Raw genomic sequence first — 18,315 nt, 5'->3', positions numbered from 1 at the left:
TCCATAGACTGGACAGCATAAAATGAGCAGAAATACAATTGCCCTGAGGTTCATGGACTTTGTTAATTCAAATGCTCTGAAACATCTTGTCTGTTCCCCTACAAGGGGCTCAAATGTTTTGGACCTGGTACTCATCAATATGGGGAGTCACTACACTACCCACTATGTGTTGCCCTCCCTGGTGAGGTCAAATCATGAATCTGTCTCATTTGAAGGACAGATCAGACTGGACACCCTCCACAGCAGGAAACAAACTGAAAAATGTTTCCAAAGCAAATTTTAGTGTACTGAGCATGGGTATAAAAAGTTTCAACCCCCCTGATAACACAGCCAACAATGCCTGCCATGCAGAGGAGCGAACAAATGTCCTCTATAGACATTTAAAAAACTGTATAGCCTCAGCTGTACCTGTCAAGATCAAAACCAGGTCCTTCAGAAGAACCAGGCCACCCTGGTGGACACAAGTATAAATAGGTTATATAACAAAAGGAAGAAACTGTTATCCAAGAACAAGAGGGAACCTGCTCACCAGAGGAATACCCGCCACAACTTGAACAAGCAAATCAGATATCTTGTAAAGTCCTCTAAAGCCAATTATGAGTCTAAATTAGCATCTCTAGCTAAAGACAATCATAAGGCTTTTTTTAGCTATGTCTGAAATCTTAAAGGGAGTGCCCAGCTATGTGCTGAACTGGTTGTGGATGGTACTACTCACACTGAACTCGGAGAAATTGCCAACCTGCTGGTGGACAGATTTGGTGCAAATTTCACCTCCTGTCCCCACCAGACACACCAAAGCATCCCTTTCACCAGTCCACTACCTAGCATCTCTAAAGAGAAAGTAGTATCCGCCATCTCCAAGGAAGAAGACACAGCCGCCATGGGATCAGATAACATCCCAGGCTGCTCACTAAACAACCTAAAACAAGACCTAGTGGAATCGCTTGGCACTATCTTCAACCATAGCTTGAGCACTGGCTTTGTTCCAGCAGAGTAGAGAACAGCAACAGTAATCCCCTTACACAAAGGGGGTCTATCAACCAACCCTGGGAACTATAGAACCATAAGCCTAACAAGCCTTATTGGAAAGGCTATGGAAAGAATCATCATGGACTTTATCAAGGTCAAATGTGACCTCCAAGCAATGGACCCAACCCAGTTTGGCTTTGTTAAGGTCAGGTCTTGCTTATTAAACCTGGCAGACTTCTTCAAGAATTTCATCGGTGCATGCCCACAAATCAAATGTGACAAGAGTCATTTACTTCACGGATCTCAACCTAGCCTGTGACATAAACAGAACATGTTGAAGAGACAGATATTTGTCCCAGAGATTGCTGCTCCTCTGGAATAAACTCCCACTTCACATGAAGCAGAACTCCTCAATGGTACTATTTAAACGAAACCTTGGCAATTGGATGGGAGACCATAATTTCACTCCTGGGGGGTGGCATCAATGTCCCTCATGGATAGGGGCAGTCAGTGCTAATCACTGATTCACTCTGCTAACAATGACCATCTAGCCATGGTCAACTAGGTAACAAGGGTATTCAAGGGTATTATATGGGTAGGCCTAGGGCCATTAGTCTAGTAACCTCCTATGAACCTATAATTGGATCAGTATGGCAAGATTTATGTTAGGAATGCTTCTTTGGCACTTCAGCACATTTGCCTGTGATATATGATTACACTTTACACACTTTCCCTTCCCTATTACTATGCAGTAAAAAACATTCTTTGCATAGTATTCCATTTTACTTCTCCTTCAGAATTCATTCACTGTATTTGCCCTTAATATTTTAGGGCTACAGTGTGTGCTCATATCTTAGCTTTGCTTATAAGCAAGCCATTTTGTTTGCATTGTGTGCTCATGCATGCAAGCACCTCTCCATGGCCATGAACGCTATTTCTGGTCATGAAAATGTGCTTGCAAATGTGTAGGCATGATGAGCAGCATGCATATTCAGTTAGTACTGCTGCTCATCACATTAACATGCCTACATCATGTACACTTAGCATGACTTAGCATGAATCCCAGGGGTTAAGTTGAAGGTGGTAGCCGCAGAGATGATTAACAGAGTCACTGCAAAAAGTATGAAATTCATAAATATAATCCTCAGAATTGTGGAACTAACAGTGAGAATGACAGAGATCTACATTAATTATCTTGGAGTATTCCCTTTTCTGTGAGGTATAGCAATGCTGTAATTAAGATATATAACAAAAAAATGGTGGCGCCTGTGTGGCTGTGGCTGTGTCAGCTCATTCTAGAGATATGCATATTTTGTCTTCTTTTTATTTATTTTTTATTTTATTTTACATTTGTTGACCGGGTTAGTCCAACTGGATACATATCCATTTTCAGTGGAGGCCCGGGGAGAAAAGCTCCAAAGAACAGAGGTACATAAACACATATAATAAAAAAACTAGAGTAAGTTAGTAAACTAACATTAGTATGCAAAATAAAACAGTAAGTAATAGTATATATAATTCAAAAGAGATACAAGTTAGTAAAGATGGATTGTCAGGGCTACAGAGTGGACCCTTAAGGTTTTGGGTTGGGTGGAGGCTTGGGTAGGCCAGGTTGAGCCGGGGGCGTGAACTATTAGTCGGGATTAGAGCATGGGCATAGCCATTGGGATTTTAGTAGAGCTCGGAGGTGAATTTTAAATTGGTGCAGAGTGGTCATTAGTCTTAGGTTGCTTGGGAGGGCATTCCAGGCTTTGCCAATGGAATTGGCGTAAAGAGCTTCACCACCCGAGTTGTTAGATTTAATGGTCAACACTTGTATACTTTTGGATGACCTAAGGGACGAAAGATTGGAGTAGGGGGTAAGTATATTGTTCAGTGAGGGGGTTTTATCAGGATGTTTAATAATTTTGAATGCCTCAGTAAGTTGGTTGAGTTTAAGGATGTTGGGCAGTTCTAGCCATCCCAGTGTCCTTAGATTTAGGCAGTGATGGGTGCGGTAGGGCATTCCGGTAATGAATCTGGCTATGTGGTTATAGGCAGTGGATAATTTATTGAGCTCTTTCTTGTGAAGGAAGGAGAATATCGGGGAGGCATAGAGGAGTGTGGAGAGGAGGTGGGTATGGGCGATGGTTAGTTTGGTGTGCGGGGTTAAGAATTTTTTTATTCTATACATGGACCCAAGTTTCTTGTTGAGTGATTTAATGGTCTGGTTGACATGCATATCAAATCTAAGTTTGTGGTCTATTGTCACCCCGAGTAGTTTGGTGTGGGTGACAGGATAGATTTTGGTACCATTATTAGAGGACACAGCGAAGGTTGGGATGTGGGTGTAAGGAGGTTCTATTCCTTGCGTAGTAGCTGGAGTGGGGAAGAATAGAAGCAATTTGGTTTTGGTTGGATTAAGTAGGAGTTTTAAATCTGAGAACCATTTTTCGACTAAAGAAAAACAGTTTTGGGTTGTAACTTGGAGTTTGGTGAGAGAGTCGTCGGAGCAGATTAGGGTGGAGTCATCCGCATATTGAATGCAGGTGGCTTTGGGAAGGATAGAGTGTAGACCATTAATGAAGAGGGATAAAAGAAGGGGACCGAGAATAGATCTTTGGGGGACACCGATATTAGTGGGGAGTAGGTCTGAAATCCTGTTTTGCCACTGTACCGCCTGTTTTCTACCGGAGAGGTAGGCATTAAACCAACTTATATTAGTTTTGCTAAGATTAAAGGTTTCCAGTGTGTGGAGCAGCTGTTTGTGGTTGACCATATCGAAGGCTTTCGATAGGTCTAGAAAGAGCGCAGAGGATATTAATTTGTTATTCCGGTTGATGTTAATTGAATCAACAAAGGAGAGGAGAGCAGTGGTTGTGCTATGATGGGGGCGAAAGCCGTGTTGGGTGTTGGACAGGAGATTATTTTGTATGAGGTGGGTAATGAGTTGCTTGTGAATGCAGCGTTCCATAATTTTGGATAGGGGTGGCAGTATTGCTATGGGTCTGTAGTTAGATGTGTCAGTAGAGGACCCTCCTTTGTGGAGAGGAATGATATAAGAGATTTTCCAGATTGAGGGAATAGAGGCTTCGGAAATAGACCGGTTAATTAAGATTGATACAGGGTAGGCTATGGCATCAGATGCTATTTGTACGTATTTGGCTGGGAGTAGGTCAGCTGCTAGGGTGGTTGGTTTAAGTTTTTTCAGGAGGGTACGAATGTAGAAGGTGGAGGTGGGATGTAAGTTGAAGGCAGGTTGAGTTGGGTCATTGGTTAAGGTTGCAGCCAAGGGGGAAGAGGTAAGCTGGCTGGCGAGGGACTGGATGGTCTCAGTAAAAAAAGAATTAAAAGAGTTAGCTATTTCGCTTGGATCTTTATCCATGAGTATTTCAGGTGTGGGGGTGGAAGATTTGCCTGGATGGAGGAGGTGACTGAAACCAGCCCAGAATTTTTTAGGATTGTTTTGATGTTTGTCTTGGAGGTGACAGAAATATTGTTTTTTATCAGACATAACGGCTGCTTTGGTTGAATTTCTAAGCTGCAGAAACTTGATGCGGTCCAGAGGGGTTTTTGTGGTTCTCCATTTGTTCCAGGCCTGGTCTCTGAGTTTAATTTTAGTTTTAGTGTCTTTAGTTAGCCAAGGTGCAATACGTTCCTTAGTTCTAATGAGTCGCTTAGGAGCATGAGAATCAAGTATTTTGAGGAAGGTGTCATTAAAGTATGACACACTCTCTTCTAAGGGTAGAGTATTTAGGATGGACCAGTTACATGCCTTGAGGTCTGCAAGAAATTGGTCTGGGACAAAATTCTTGCTGTTCCTGACTAGTCTGGTTAGGGGGGGGGGGTTGTAGTTGGACATTTGTGTTTTATAATAAAGGTGATAAGGTGGTCGCTAAGATTTTCTTTTGCACAGAAAATCTCAAAAAAAAAAGATCAGTTTCTGCACTTCCAATTGAAGGTACAATAACTTATAGTAGACAGAAGTTACTAGAAATTAAGCAGTCGACATCTACATGTTGCTGGTTGGATGTACTGAATTCTGCAGAGTATCTGGGGCCTACTACTTGCTCAAAGCTACAACACCTTGGTATTAACTCTTCACACTCTAAAGTGCCTGAAACATATGCTGGACAAGAATAAAGAGAAAGAGATGTCAGAGAACAAGGAAAAGAGGATGCAAAGCAGGTATTCATGTTAAGTTAAAAGCAAACCCCTACAGGCCTGTACTACCAACTATACTGCTAGCTAACATGAGATCATTGGATAGCATGATGGACTACTTGAGACTGGAACTCTCAGACGAGCAAAGTGGGAAATACTTGTTTATTACTGATTACTGAGATCTGGCTGCATGACAAGATAAATGATAGTTCCGTAAACTTTTAAGATAATTTTACACTGTTCCGTGTAGACAGAAAACATACACTGTGTGGAAAGGCCAGAGGAGGTGGAGTCTACATCTATGTTAAAAGATAGTGCAGCAACTTTGAAATCATGCTATCACACTGCTGTGAGAACTTGGAGTTCCTGTCCATTAAATGTAAACTGTTTTACTTGCCTAGGGAGCTGAATGTGGTCAGTGTAACAATGGTATATATCCCTCCTAGTGCTAATACCACTGAGGCTCTAAATAAACTAGGCTATCACATGGGTGAGCTGCAAAGGAAATATCCAGACTTTGTACACATGGCAGCTGGTGACTTTAATAAAACAGATCTGAAAGAAGTACTCCCATACTACCATCATTATGTGGATGCTCCTACAAGGGGTGATAATATCCTGGACAAGGTGTACATAAACTTAAAGAAAGCCTATAAGGCAGTGCAACTTCCACAAATGGGAAAAATCTGACCATTATACCATCTTGCTATTGCCAGCTTACAAACCTGCACTGGTTAGAGAGAAACCCACAAAGAAACAAATCAGGGTATGGAATGAGGGGGCATGAAGGCCCTCCAATACTACTTTGAAAGAACCAGCTGGGTTATGTTCATGGAGGCAGCCACAGTGAATCAGCATCTGAACACTGATGAATGCACTGGGTAGTGATGGCATACATTTCAAACTGTGTTGATTGCTGGGCAACAGATACTAAAAGTTTCACTATTAGAGCTAACCAGAAGCCATGGCTCACCCTTAAGGTATATGAGCTTCTGAAGGCGAGAAACACAGCTTCCAGGGCTAAGGACAAAGCAGCCCTAAGTGTAGCAAGAGGTAATGTGAGGAGGGATATAAAGGAGGCTAAGAGGGAGTATGTCAGAAAGGTACAGAGCTACTTTGAAGACATGAAGAATGCAGGGAGACTATGGTAAGGCATACAGGGGATCACTGACTACAAAATCAGGTCAGCACAGTGTGAGGACAGCATTAAATTCCTGGACAGTTTGAACATCTTCTTTGGTAGATTTGAGGAAAGAAACAACAGGTTGGCACTAAAGCCACCCATTGATGACAAGGATGCAATACTCAGCCTCAGCACAGAGAAGGTAAGAAGAGAGCTAAGGAGAGTGAATCCTAGGAAGGCTGCTGGCCCAGACAACATACTAAGCAAGGTGTTAAAAGGCTGTGCTGATCAACTATGCACAGTGCTCAAGGAAATATTTAACACCTCTCTTGCCATGGCAAATGTACCCTCATGATATAAGGAAACTAACATAATCCCATTACCTAAGAAAGCCATTCCCTCCAGCCTAAAAAACTACACACCTGTCACTCTGACATCCACTGATGTTCATCGTGTTTCAACGTTGCAGTCATTACACTTGGGTTATCCTGCTGGCAGGCTACCCGAAGTCGGCCCGAATTCCAAAGTCCTGGTCCCGCGTCAGTTGCTGTCACCTCTTCCCTGACGTCAGTGTGCCAGGGGTATAAAAGATGCAGCCGATGCCATTTTCTTCAGTCTTTCTTGCTGCATGGTTCCCGAAGCAAAAGCAGTTTGCAAGTGCCTGTCGGCCGACTCCTGAGATTTTCAAAATTGAATTTCAGATCCGAAGTCTTCAATAAAGCTAAGTACCCCATTGGGGAAACTTTTTTCTTGCTCCAGACCAATGTCAGAAAAAAATAACAATTGTATTTCTTGTGGGAAGCAAATACCTCATAAGGATTTCCACTGTTACTGTATTCCTTGTCTAGGCCCTGACCACGACGTTGCTAGTTGTCAGTTTTGTGCTACATTTAACCAACACACTATTAAGCGTCAGTACGATTTTGCTTTTCATTATTTTGGCAGAAGGTTTAACTACATAATGCCGTCGGAACTACCGATGACCGGAATTCATAAAAAACGCAAGGATAAAGACAAGGACAAGCATCCGAGGTCCAAAACCGACAACGAAGCCTCTTCTAGGTCAGTCGCCGGTTCGCCGGTGCTCAGTGAGGCATTTTCGCAGCCCCTGACTCCCACTACCTCAGAGCCACAGGCCACCTCAGACTCCCACATGGAGACAGCTAGGCCTCTGGATACTCAAGGTATTGGCCCTTTGGAAATTAATCCCTCAGATGGGTCCGGAGCCGCTGAGCAGGCATCGGCTTCTGAAGGTGTCTTCAGACCTACACAACTTTATATAAAGCCTACTTCAGCATCCAAGACAAAGTCTAAAGCAGTTTTAAAGACAAGGAAACCAGTACAGCAGTTTCCAGGACAGGCTTCTATGCCTAAGAAACAGATGCTCAAAATGGCCGAAGACCTAATTACTCTGATCAGGGGTTCCCATCCCCCTCCTGATAAGAAGCCTAGGCAAGACACTGAATATGATTCCTCTGATCAGGTTTCCATTTCCTCTGATTCCTCTTCTGATCAGGGATATTCTGTTCCTCCCTATGAGGATTCTGATTCTATTCCTTCAGCTTCTCCTCCTGAGGACTATTCTTTTCGGGAAACCCTGCATACCATGAGAGAGCATTTCCATTGGGAGAGCCAATATTATTCCAAATCTAAGAAAAGACTTAGAGACTTTCTTTTACTTCCTCAGCACAGACCTCTTGCAATTCCCCCTGTTCTAGACATAGTGGATGATGTTTTCTCAGAGTCCGGCCTGTCTCCAGACTCTTTACCTCCTGCCCCTGTTAAGCCGGACAGATACTACAGGGTCCCAGACACCCATAAATTTCTTTACAAAAACCCTGCTACTGGCCCAGAAACTATCTCACAGGGTCCCAAAGGGGTCAAGGCTGCTTCTGCCAAAAACCCTGTCCCCTCAGACAGAGATTCTAGGGCTTTGGACAGATGGGGGAAAAAAGTTTACACTTCTGCTACCTTGGCTGTAAGGGCTTTAAATTGTCAGTTTCATACGCTCAAATATCAGCAATACTTAATGTCTTTGTTAAAACAAAAAATGTTGACAAATTCTGAATGTACTGAGAACAAAGATTTGCAGGATTTATTGCATGCAGCTGAACAAGTGGGAAAACATACTTTGCAATGTGGCTATGATTCACTGGAGGCCTCATGCAGGGCCGCTGTTACAGGTTCTGTTATTAGAAGGCATGCTTGGTTAAAGGAACAGAATCTGTCTGATCATGTTAAAGAAAAATTATTGGATGCTCCATTACAGCATGATACTTTGTTTGGTATTAGGGCAGAGGAGGTGTTAAAGAAAATGGAGGATAAGGCAAAATCTATGCAGACAGTAAAGGATTTCTTCCAGGTACAGCCACCCAGATTTAGCAGAAACTGGCCCTCTAAGAATTGGTCCTTTCCAGTGTCAGACAGACCACAAAGAGGCAGATTCAGACACCCTAGAGGCGGGCAACAGCCCCAGGGTTCATACAGGCCCAAACAATGGGGTGCTTCTACCTCCAAAAGTGGAGAAGACAAATCACAGCCTTATAGAAAACAGTCCCAATGACTTCCCTCTGCCAATGCCAAGCACTTATTTTTTGACAGCACCCTTAGGGGGAAAGCTAGCACTTTTTTCACAAAACTGGCATAAGATCACCCAGGACAAATGGGTCTTAAATATAGTTTCTCAGGGCTACAGGTTTCACTTTCACACCTTTCCAAAGGCAAAAGGTATGCCAGACCTGCCATGCAATCAATGGCAAGAGGCACAAAAACAAGTTTCATCTCTCATGGACATGGGGGCTATTTAGCCAGTGCCACAACAAGAGCAGGGGCAAGGATTTTACTCAAGACCTTTCTTAGTACCAAGAAAGGACAAAGCCTGGAGACCAATTCTGGACCTGTCTATTCTAAATACTTTTCTGGACGGCCCAAAATTCAAAATGTTGACTGTACAGCAGCTCCTGCCCATGCTGGACAAAAAGGCTTGGCTTGTAACTTTGGACCTCAGAGAGGCATACCTGCATGTCCCAATCAGACAGTCTTGCAGAAGATACCTCAGATTCATAGCTGGCTCAATGCACCACCAATTTTCTGCACTGCCCTTTGGCTTATCTACTGCACCCAGGGTCTTCACAAAATGCCTGGCACCAGTAATTGCATTTTGCAGACAAAGAGGAATTCAAATATACCCCTACTTGGACGACTGCCTTATTCGAGCAAGGACAAAGATATTCTACTACAGCATCTGGAGTTTGTAAAAAGATTACTAATTTGCCTAGGGTACACAGTAAACGAAAAGAAATCAAAACTAGTGCCCTCTCAAGAGATAATATTCCTGGGTGCAAGCTTAAATACAACTGCCCAGATGGCTTATCTTATGCCAGACAAACAAAGGCATCTGACTTCTTACTTCAAAGACATGGCAACAAAGACCCAGTTATCTGCAAGAAAAATTCTACAGGCTCTGGGCTACATGGCATCCTGCATTCTACTTATTCCATATACAAGACTGCATATGAGGAAACTACAATGGTATCTAAAAAGTGTTTGGACTCAACATTGCCACAACCTGGAAACAGTAATTACTCTTATTCCCTGCCTGCAACAGGAATTTCAATGGTGGGCATAGGCCTGTCACCACAACAAGGGACAGCCATTCACCTTACCCACTGCCAGGCAGACACTAACAACAGATGCATCAGATTATGCCTGGGAGGGGCACATGGCAGGAAAATGTATTCAGGGCACATGGCCCACAAACCAAATGCATCTTCATATCAATCAAAAAGAGATGCTAGCTGTACAAAATGCCCTGACAGCCTAAAAGGACCTACTTCATCCAGGACAACTACTGATAAAGACGGACAATACTACAGTCATGTGGTACATAAACAAGCAAGAGGGCACACATTCCTAACCCCTCTGCAGGCAAGCCATGACTTTGTGTAACACAGCATTGACTTACCAAGTACATCTGCAAGCACAATTCCTGTCAGGAAAGACAAATACTTTGGCAGACGAACTAAGTAGAAACCTCATGGATCCTCATGAGTGGAAACTGGATCCACAAATCTTCAACATGATAGGGAAATGGGGATGCCCAGACATAGATCTATTCACCTCCCCTCACAACTGCCAGCTACAGAGTTTCTGCACTCGGACTTATCACAAGCAAGCATGGAAAGTGGACACCCTTTCATTCAGCTGGAAAGCCCTTACAGTATATGCCTTCCCTCCCCTGCCTCTCCTCTCCAAGGTACTCCTAAAGGTCAGACAAGAGAAGCCAAAAATGATACTGATTGCCCCAGACTGGCCACGCCAGCACTGGTACCCAATCCTAAAGAGCTTGTCTCAAGGCCCAGCCTGGACATTACCTAATACCTCATTTTCTGACCCAACAGAACAATCAGATCTTGCACAGCCAACTCAGAACCCTAAATCTGGCTGCATGGCGAATAATGTAATCATTCAGAACACACCTCTCTCTAAAGCAGTTATGGATGTTATTTTGGAGGCCAGGAGGCCCAGCACCAGAAAATCTTATGCAGAAAAAATGGAAGAGATTCTGTGCTTGGAACCAAGTGCAGGGAATTGACTCGCTTGAACCTAATATTCCTCAGATTTTGCAATACCTGACTGAGATGCTGGACAAAGGCATATCCTTCTCATCAATTAAGATCCATGCCTCTGCCATTTCAGCTCATTACAATACAGACCCACCTATTTTTCTCATCCACTGCTAAGACAGTTTCTCAGAGGGGCCAAAAACATAAGACCTCCAAGGAGAGCTCCAGTACCTACATGGGACCTCAATTTTGTCTTGGAAAAACTCACACTGCCTCTTTTTGAACCAGCCAATACAGCAGAGATAAAATACTTGTCATGGAAAACCGCTCTTCTCCTAGCAATAACTTCAGCAGGAAGAGTGTCAGAGTTACAGGCACTAATGGCTGTGGAACCTTTTATTATTTTCCATCAGGACAGGGTTTCTCAAAGGACAAACCTGACATTTATGCCTAAGGTAGTGTTCAGCATGGCTCTTAACCAAACCATACATTTGCTTACCTTTTATCCAAACCCACAGAATAAGGGGGAGAGACTTCTGCATACTTTGGACATACACAGACAGCTACGCTTTTACTTGGACAAGACTAAAGCCTTCAGAAAGACTGAACAACTCTTAGTGGCATATGCTGCAGGATCCCAAGGAAAAGCCACTTCAAAGCAGACTATTTCAAAATGGATAGGCCACTGCATTCGTTTCTGCTATTCACAACATGGCAAATCAGTGCCCAAGGGCATTAGGCCACATTCTACCAGAGCAGCAGCCACTTCAGCAGCCTTCCTCAGAGGAGTACCAACCAAGGATATTTTGGAGGCTGCAACATGGACTTCAGTGCACAATTTAACAAAGCACTACCATTTACCTCTCTACTCTAAATCCAGAGCAGGCTTTGCCACTGCAGTTTTGCAGGGCCTCATAGCCACTCCAAACTCTATTTAGGCCCAGCCACCCAACCTCAGCTTTGGGATTCAACCCAAGTGTAATGACTGCAACAGTGAAACATGATGAACATAGTACAGTTGTGTACCTACCATAAATGTAAATGTTCGAGTATATTCACTGTTGCAGTCCAGGTTACACTCCTACCATCCCCCTTTTTTCTTTGTGGGACTTATCTGTACCTCTCTATTCTATACAACCTATGTGGTGTATTTGGATATGGCTGATAATCCAAGAAACGCTGCTCCAATGTTAACAGTTCAATACTTTAATGGCAAGATACTTCACCAAGCACGTAGAACACAAAAATTCACATATAAATCCACAGATAATAAAGGTTGAGCGCTTTCATCTGCTACCACAGATTTCATCAGAACTTTCTTTCAGGTTAGTTGAGGTCTTCCTTTCTCTTCATATTTAAGAAGTGTCTTAGCTATCTTGCTAATTAATAGTTTTATCACCCTCAGTGCCTTTTTAGCTTTATTTCTCTTTCTCTTTCTTGAACGTTTTCTGTGAAGCATAAAACTAAGAAGTTGATCGTAATCTTTAACTCTGTACTAAAACATGCAATGTAAAAAATTATTACTAGTTTAAGCACCTAAAAAGTACCTTTAAAAATAAAGGAACTCTGATTATATCAACTAATAAATAAAAGAACACCTCTAAAAACTAAAACTAGTCTAATTATTTCATTAACTAATAAACCAATATCTCCATGCCTAGATGGTAGTCACATTTTTTACATTGCATGTTTTAGTACAGAGTTAAAGATTACGATCAACTTCTTAGTTTTATGCTTCACAGAAAACGTTCAAGAAAGAGAAAGAGAAATAAAGCTAAAAAGGCACTGAGGGTGATAAAACTATTAATTAGCAAGATAGCTAAGACACTTCTTAAATATGAAGAGAAAGGAAGACCTCAACTAACCTGAAAGAAAGTTCTGATGAAATCTGTGGTAGCAGATGAAAGCGCTCAACCTTTATTATCTGTGGATTTATATGTGAATTTTTGTGTTCTACGTGCTTGGTGAAGTATCTTGCCATTAAAGTATTGAACTGTTAACATTGGAGCAGCGTTTCTTGGATTATCAGCCATATCCTGATATTTTTTGGATTCGTGGTGGTGCTTTTTTTCCTTGGTTATGTGGTGTATTTGCATATAGATGAAGGTTACGTGCATGCTTTTTTATGATCATAATTTTTTACAGCCTACCCTTTTGGGGGCACCTGACATCTGGGGCAAGAAAAACTGAAGAAAATGGTATTGGCTGCATCTTTTATACCCCTGGCACACTGACGTCAGGGAAGTGGCAACAAGCAACTGACGCCAGACCAGGACTTTGGAATTCGGGCCGACTGCGGGTAGCCTGCCAGCAGAATAACCTAAGTGTAATGACTGCAACAGTGAATACACTCAAACATCTACATTTATGGTAGATACACAACTGTACTTTATGAAATGTTTTGAGCTGATCAAAAAGCATCTTTCATCATGCCTACCTCCTGATTTTGACCCTCTGCAGTTTACGTACATAGCTAAATGACCCATGGCCAATGCCATATCAGTAGCACTACACATCTCCCTTGAGCATTTAGAGGGCAAAGACAACTATGTGAGGATGCTGTTCACAGACTTCAGCTCTGCTGACAGAAAAACTGGTACATATAGGAATCAGTAAACATCTCTGTAACTGGATCCTAGACTTCCTGATTGATATACCACAGAGGGTGTGTTCAGGTAAGAAAACATCAAAGTGGATCACGATTAACAATGGTATTCCACAGGGATGTATTCTCAGCCCACTTTTATTCACCATCCTGACCCACAGCTGCTATGCTAAGCACAAGTCCAACTATACTATCAAGTTTGCTGATGACACCACAGTCATGGGGCTCATCACAAATGAGGCTGAAAGGGCGTACAGAGAGGAGGTAGCATCTCTGATTAGTTAGTGAGAGGGGAACAACATTGACCTGAATGTAAGCAAGACCAAAGAGATTATCATCGACTTCAGGAAACAAACCACCCAGTGCTCAGGATCAATGGTGTGATTGTGGAGAGGGTTAAGAGTATGAAATTCCTGGGTGTACACATATCAGAGAATCTCTAGTAGTCGAGAAATACCAGCCAGCTGGTTAAGAAAGCATACCAATGTCTTCACTTTTTAAGAAGGCTGAAAAAAGCTAAGCTTCCTCCTCATATTCTCCCCACCTTCTATAGAGGTGCGATAGAGAGCATCCTCACCTGCTGCTTCACAGTGTGGTTTGGAAGCTGCACAGTTACAGAAAGGAAGATGCTACAAAGAGTGGTGAGGGTCGCAGAGAAGGTAACAGGTTCCAGTCTTCCATGGATACAACATCTTTATTCTGCAAGAAGCATCTGAACGGCTGCCAAAATAATACAGGACAACATGCATCCTGCGCATGGACTGTTTAAGCATGTGGCATCAGGCAGGAGAGATCGCATCATCCACTGCAGGACTACAAGAGTCAGTAACAGTTTCTACCCTGCAGTGATTAGACTTCTGAACTCGGGCACTAGTCCCAGGCCAGGGGTCTAGACAAATAAGCCAGCTTTATTTATTTGTGCAATATATACTTACATATGTTCCAAGTAAGTGCAATATTTATCTATTATATCCATAGTCAGTATTATTTAACTCACTCAAGTACAATATTAGACAAATAACTTAGGCATTTCAGTCTGTAGTGTGTTTTGTTTTACTTTAAATAGGGTAGTTCATTTAACTCAGGGGAGGGTATTCTTTTCATATATGAGTGTTGGGAAATGTCTCTGCTCTTTCTTGTGTGCATTGGGAGTAGTATTTTATTTGTTAGTAATGTTTATTCCAATACTTGTATGTGTTGTTTCACTTTCTTTTGTAATCTCAAGAATTGAGCTGATGCAGGAAATTTCATTTAGCCTATACAAGTATAGTTCTAAATGACAATAAAGCTTACTTTGACTATATATATATATATATATATATATATATATATATATATATATATAAATGTGTGTGTGTGTGTATGTGTGTGTGTGTATATGTGTGTGTGTGTATATATATATATATATATATATATATATATATGTATATGTATATATATATATATATATATATATATATATATATATATATATGTATATGTATATATATATATATATATATATATATATATATATATATATATAAAATGTGTGTGTGTGTCTGTGTATATGTGTATATGGGTCTACCTGATAACACCGACACGCCAAAACACCGACAACGAAATAACCAACACGAAAAAAACAAACAAAAAAAAAAGTTCAGACACACGAAACTTCACATGCCCGGCAAACCAAAATCCCGACAATTAACAAAGCAAATACCTTTTCCCGAAAAACACACACACAACACAAGCACACCAAAAACCTTGCAAACCTACACTAAATCTTACATATACAACTATCTATGCACTAACCTTAACCCAAACCCTAACCCTAAGGTCCGCTACTATCGCACACTTACCTTAACCGCACCCTAACCCTAACTCACTTAACTCGCTCCTAAACCTAAACTCCGTCACTATGGCACACTTACCTGACCCGCACTCTACCCTAACGTCCGTCACTATCATACACTTACCTTACCCACACCCTGACCCTAACGTCCGTCCCTATTGCACACTTACCTTAACATGTCAGTGTTCTCAGCGTCGGGATTTTCAACTGTCGGTCTTCTCTGTTGTCGATCTTCCTGTGTCTGTGTTCTCATTGTCGGTGATCTGCGATTTTGGCGTTTTCAGGTAGACCCGTGTGTATAAGCATATGTATGCTATTGGTCAATAGACTGAAGGACAATACATTTTGGTCAATTGTTTAGCTCATTGAAAATTTCACATGAAGGTAAAATCAAATATTTATGGATGAGGTAAGTGTGGGTTTGGGACAGCAATGCCAAAAAGCTAAGATATTTTGAAGGTTTCAGCATTACAGGGTAGGAGTGCTTGAGTGAGTGTAGGAGGATTATGTTTAAGTGACAGAATAGTTTTAGTGTAGTGTGTGTTAAGGTCAGAGTTAAAGTTAGTAGGGATTAGTAAGGTGGAGCAGGAGATTAACCTTAATCCTTTAAACAAACATTCTGTGACAGTGACATTATTCAGACAAATGTGGCCTGGAGTTAAGAGGAAACTGTTTCTTTTGGAATCATTTTTTGTTTTGTTATTTTAAGTTTTTCAATATGTTGAATTTTAGAATGCTGGTATAATGACAAGGTGTAACCGCATATTTCACTATTTACAGGTTACAGCATGTGAAGAAACCCTAGCCATTATTCTGTCCTTTCTCACCATTTCCTGCCACTCCACTTCCCTTCTGTATTATGTTGTTCTCTGCTAATTAAGTAGAGATAACTACTGCTAACTTCTATGATACTTCAGTCCTGTTCTGCAACATTCCTCGGTAGCATATCAGACTAGTTGTAATCAGGGCTCATCTGAACAAGGTGGTGCACAGCTAACCTGGATACTAAGTTTTTACATACGATATTAGCATTTAGATGGACATGTAGCCCTGTACTGAACTGTCCTTCACTAGCATCCCAAGTCAGCAGTGACGCCAACTATGTTTTTGTTTGTTGTATGTTTCTGCTAATAGATACCATCCAGTTTGAGAGTTGCTAGTTGTGTCATTCTACACAAGACTTGCAGCAACAAGGGAGGTTACCTCAGTTTGTCTGTTGTACAATTACCTGCAATATGCAACACACATTTCATTCTAGCAGGGAAATGCATGTGGCACTGACTTATAGCTGGTTCCTGAATGGCATACAAGGTCAGGTAGAAGCATTGCTAGTGTGGAGCAAAGGGGGAATTTGCTTCAGGTGCAAAGTATTAAGGGACATGATCGGTAAATGCCACTCAGTCTTTAGTGTATTACCAGCCTTCAGAACTGAACTCTAGCATTGCATTTGGGGGTCAGCACTGAAGTGCTTTATTGCGGTTTAAACTGACTGTCAGAAGCTGCTTGCTAATTTCATTTATTTCTTTATTTTTTTTATTTATTTGTTTTGATTCTCAAGTATGAGAGGACTTTTTTTTTTTGAAGTTGAGTGTGCACTAGATCAGGAAACAAAGCAGGTCACCAGCAGCAGCAGTCACATTGCATCTTGCTCTAGAGCATCTTAAAGGGACAATCCCAGGGATTTTTTGTTTTGATTCTGATCTTTGTTTACATTTTCATTCTGGCTTTCTGGGCATGTCCCAACTTTGTCTGCAGGGGTTGGGGGAGGGTGCTTACAGGAAGCTTAAGAGAGCAATTGGAGAGACCCCAAAAGTTCCTCACCAAAAGGATAAAGGGACTCCAAAATCTGTCATATGCTGCCAGATTGAAGAAACTCCAGCTCTATTCAGTTGCATACCATCTGCTCAGAGGTGACATGTGCCTGACATACAAGGCCATGTCCAACCCGGAATTAATGGACATGCTCCACCTCAAAAAATCCAAATCCACCAAAACCACTAGAGCAAGCGACTTAAACCTTAGCACGGATATAAATAGGGCGTGCTGGAGGGATAGATTTATCACTCAGAGACTCCCTATGCTGTGGAATAAAATCCCAGTCCATGTGAGGCAGAGCACCTCGCTGGCTCTGTTCAAGAGAAATTTTAACCTGTGGATGGCAGATCGTAGGTTTATCCCGGGAATCATCTCTGTGTCACTGCTGGACAGAGGCACAACAAACTAATGGGCACAGTATTTTTTCATATAAGGGGTGGCGTAAGCCACAAAAATTTGGGCTAGGCTTATAAATGCCTTAGGGCAGATAGCCTAGTATAAACCTATGAACCTATGAACCTAAGAGGTGTTAGGCAGATTCCTTCTCAAATTGCAGTTGTAGTCACAACAGCTCTCACTCATTAATTAGTTTCAACTGTCCTTTTATCCTCAGAGAAACTAGCTTTTCAGGAATGTTAATGATCTGACTTGCTAATACCCTGCAAGAAAGCATCTGAGCAGTGCAAAGTTAAAACATTGGTAAAGAGAGTTTTCAGTTAATTTCATCTTTTATTTTGTGCTGAATTCTAAATGCTAGCTAAGTACAATGATTTTATGACACAAATGCCTAGCTTCTGTAGAAAGCATCTAAAAGATGCAAGTATCAAATAGTAGTAGAAACAGTCGTGTTTCTTTTTTCATGTTCAAATTGATCTCTGAATACTAGCCGTGTGATGGTTTTCTTACCTGCTAATAGCTCTGTAAAAAGGCATATGTCTTCTAAAGGGTTCAAACATGAGTAGACAGTCTTCAGTTCCTTTTGTTTTGTAGTCTACATTGTTCATATAAACTCAGAAAGCTGCTAGAATAACACAATTTGTGTTACTGTGCATTTTCTGAAGGATAAGAAGTCTGAGCTCAAATATATGTCATTATTTAATGACTTTCTTCTTCATTGATTTGGAGGAAAACATCAAATTTTATGAAGAACAGTCCAAAAACATCCAAAGAAAATTTGAGCATTCTGCAAAACTCTGGACAGTGGAGAGGTATAACACACTCATCCATTCCTTTAATTTCGTATTTTATTTTGTGCTGCTCT

The sequence above is a fragment of the Protopterus annectens genome, chromosome 2.part1 (assembly GCF_019279795.1).
Source record: "Protopterus annectens isolate FY-2018-M chromosome 2.part1, PAN1.0, whole genome shotgun sequence".
Classification (NCBI taxonomy): domain Eukaryota; kingdom Metazoa; phylum Chordata; order Ceratodontiformes; family Protopteridae; genus Protopterus; species Protopterus annectens.
The sequence above is the reverse complement of the archived record's forward strand: the minus strand, read 5'-3'. Positions refer to the sequence as shown.